The sequence below is a fragment of the Muntiacus reevesi genome, chromosome 1, assembly GCF_963930625.1.
Source record: "Muntiacus reevesi chromosome 1, mMunRee1.1, whole genome shotgun sequence".
Taxonomy (NCBI): domain Eukaryota; kingdom Metazoa; phylum Chordata; class Mammalia; order Artiodactyla; family Cervidae; genus Muntiacus; species Muntiacus reevesi.
Genome location: NC_089249.1, coordinates 34,547,003 through 34,550,406, shown reverse-complemented (window position 1 = coordinate 34,550,406; position 3,404 = coordinate 34,547,003). Strand labels below are relative to the sequence as shown.

Here is a 3,404-nt window from a genome sequence, read left to right as displayed (position 1 = left end):
CATGTATCCCCCATCCCAATCCCCCCCTCCCACCTCCCTCTCTACCCATCCCTCTGGGTCTTCCCCGTGTACCAGGCCCGAGCACTTGTCTCATGCATCCAACCTGGACTGGTGATCTGTTTCACCCTAGATAATATACATGTTTCAGTGCTGTTCTCCCGAAACATCCCACCCTCACCTGCCATATGACCCAGCAATCCCACTTCTGGGCATACACACCAAGGAAACCAGATCTGAAAGAGACATGTGCACCCCAATGTTCATCAAAGCACTGTTTATAATAGCCAGGACATGGAAGCAACCTAGATGCCCATCAGCAGATGAATGGATAAGGAAGCTATGGTACATATACACCATGGAATATTACTCAGCCGTTAAAAAGACCCAGAGGAATCAGGTGGAGAGGGAGGTGGGAGGGGGGATCGGGATGGGGAATACATGTAACTCCATGGCTGATTCATGTCAATGTATGACAAAACCCACTACAATATTGTAAAGTAATTAGCCTCCAACTAATAAAAATAAATGGAAAAAAAAAGAAAGAAAATCATCCAGTCTTTCAAACCATGAAAAAAAAATAAAAAGAATTCATTTGAATCAGTTCTAATGAGATGGATGAAAATGGAGCCCATTATACAGAGTGAAGTAAGCCAGAAAGATAAAGACCAATACAGGACCAGTCCTATTTTATAAGAAACTCCCTCGAGAAGCGGCTGCACCGCCGAGCGGAGGAGGCAGGAATCGGAAGGCAAGCAGGAGCTGGGTGGGAACCACGGCCAGGATCACCACCATCGAGGCGGTGAAGCGCAAGATCCAGGTTCTGCAGCAGCAGGCCGATGATGTAGAGGAGAGGGCCGAGCGCCTCCAGCGGGAAGTGGATGGGGAAAGGCGGGCCCGAGAACAGGCTGAGGCTGAGGTGGCCTCCTTGAACCGTAGGATCCAGCTGGTTGAAGAGGAGCTGGACCGAGCTCAAGAGCACCTGGTCACTACCCTGCAAAAGCTGGAGGAAGCTGAGAAAGCTGCTGATGAAAGCTAGAGAGGTATGAAGGTGATTGAAAACCGAGCCTTAAAAGATGAAGAAAAAATGGAACTCTAGGAAATCCAACTCAAAGAAGCTAAGCACATTGCAGAAGAGGCAGACAAGAAGTACGAAGAGGTGGCTCGTAAGTTGGTGATTATTGAGGGAGACTTGGAACGCACAGAGGAGCGAGCCGAGCTGGCAGAGTCCCGTTGCCGAGAGACGGATGAGCAAATCAGACTGATGGACCAGAACCTGAAGTGTCTGAGTGCTGCTGAAGAAAAGTCCCCTCAAAAAGAAGACACCTATGAGGAAGAGATAAAGATTCTTACTGATAAGCTCAAGGAGGCAGAGACACATGCTGAGTTTGCTGAGAGATCGGTAGCCAAGACAATTAAAGATTTGGAAGATAACCTGAAATGCACCAAAGAGGAGCACCTCTGTACACAAAGGATGCTGGACCAGACTCTGCATGACCTGGATGAGATGTAGAACACCCCAGTCCCGCCCTGCCGCTGCTCCTCTCTCTCACCCGAATCCGCTGAGGCCTGCCTGCCCGAAGCTGACCTTTAAACTGAGGGCTGATCTTTAACTGGAAGGCTGCTTTCTCCTTTCTCCACCTCTCCCACCCCCCTACTCCTGTGTCCTTTCGGCCAAACTGTCTCTGCCTCTCCCCAGAGATTCCAGTTGGGCTAGAGGCTGAGCACCTTTGGGAACAACGTTTAAGGGAAAGGGAACACAATGCAAAAGCATGTTGTGATGTACACATTTTGTAATTATCTTTTTTGTTGTTGATGTAACAACCATTTGTAAAAAACATTCCAGATAATTCCGCAGTTCTGAAGCAGCAGTCTAATCCCTTTCTCACTTCTGGAAGGTATCGTTTCAGGTTAATGCATATTGCCTTCTCCAGAGAGAAAGGGAAAAAATTTGGGCCTGCCTTGCTGAGAGCCTAGCAGCCCAGAGAAAGGCTCCATTTGGGGAAACCTCATTGCTCTGTAAAAAGGACTTGCCAAACCAGAAAGATAATTCCAGGAGGAGTTAGCAAAAAAAAAAAAAATGCTGTTCAGGTTTTCAGCTTTATGGTATCTTTGGACAACTTTTTTTTTTCTTTTTTCATCAGAAGTGACCAAACAATTAAGATGGAGAAACCTCTGAGACCAAATCCTTGTCCCAGCTCTACCCTGTTCCCAGCTGCTCACAGAATGGATCACATGCCCTTTATGTTGAAGTGACCACTTATGTGCTCTTCTGCCTCCTTGAAAGGAAAGAAAATTATGTTTTGCCACTGATTTAGCCATATGAAATTCATCTCATCACCCTTATCTGGGTCTGAGGCTGCTGTCTCCAAAAGTGCCATCTCACTGTGCTTTCTATCGGTTAGTGCTGGAGAAATCTTGAAAAGTTTATGTACAAAACTTTTAAAATTTTATATTATTTTGGAGCTCTGCTTCTTTGGGGTTGAGGCATACTGGTCTCCCCTCTGCCTGCGAGAGCTCTCTACAGTCTGTGGGCTCGCAGTGTGCTGATCTTTTAAAGTTTCTTTCCCTACCCAATCCCCCTTTTTTGATGAGGTTTCAGTGAGGTCTGCTAGGTGTGGATCCTGCAGCTTTAATTGGCTTAAAATGTTCTCTCCTTTGGTGTGGTCTCTTCGGGGACCAACTGGGAGAAATAAAAACCAATAGTGTAACTGTTTTGATACTAAAAATTGATAAATGTCTTTTTGAAATAAAGAACCAGTCCCTCAAAAAAAAAGAAAAAAAAGAAACTCCTAAAATTCTTACAATGGCCTCCGAGGCTCTCTCTAGTCTGGCTCCTGGAACTCCTAAAATTCTTACAATGGCCTCCGAGGCTCTCTCTAGTCTGGCTCCTGGACACCTCAGGGACTGTCTGCCTTGGTTTTCCTGCTGTCTTGCTTCTGTCACACTGGTCTTCCTGCTTGTTCCTATTTTCAACATACCCGGTGCACTTATCAAGATGTTCTCATATAGTAAGCCTTCTACATATGAATGAGTTCCGTTCTAAGAGTGTGTTCATAAAGTCCAATTTGTTTGCTAGTCCAACAGATTTAGTCTAGGTACCCAACTAACACAATTGTCTATGTAGTACTGTACCATAATAGGTTTATAATACTTTTCACATATATAATGCATTAAAAAAAAGAAAAAATAAAATATTTTCAATCTTACATTACATTCCCTTGAACAGTACAGTAGTAGAGCTGGCATACAGTGGCTGGAATTGAGTGAACAGGCAAGAAGATTTGCTGACTGGAGGAGGGAGAAGAGGTGGGAGGTGGTAGAACTGAAGGATCATCAGTAATACAAGACAGAGGGCAAGTTGCAATTTCACTCATGCCTGATATTGATGGAACATATGTTCGCAT

The 3,404-nt window shown here is 45.1% G+C and overlaps 1 pseudogene; it reads left to right on the top strand.

Annotated features, from left to right (window-relative positions):
* The first annotated feature begins 1,042 nt into the window (after positions 1-1,042).
* LOC136159563 (tropomyosin alpha-3 chain pseudogene) lies at positions 1,043-1,519 on the top strand (annotated as a pseudogene).
* Positions 1,520-3,404: the final 1,885 nt, after the last annotated feature.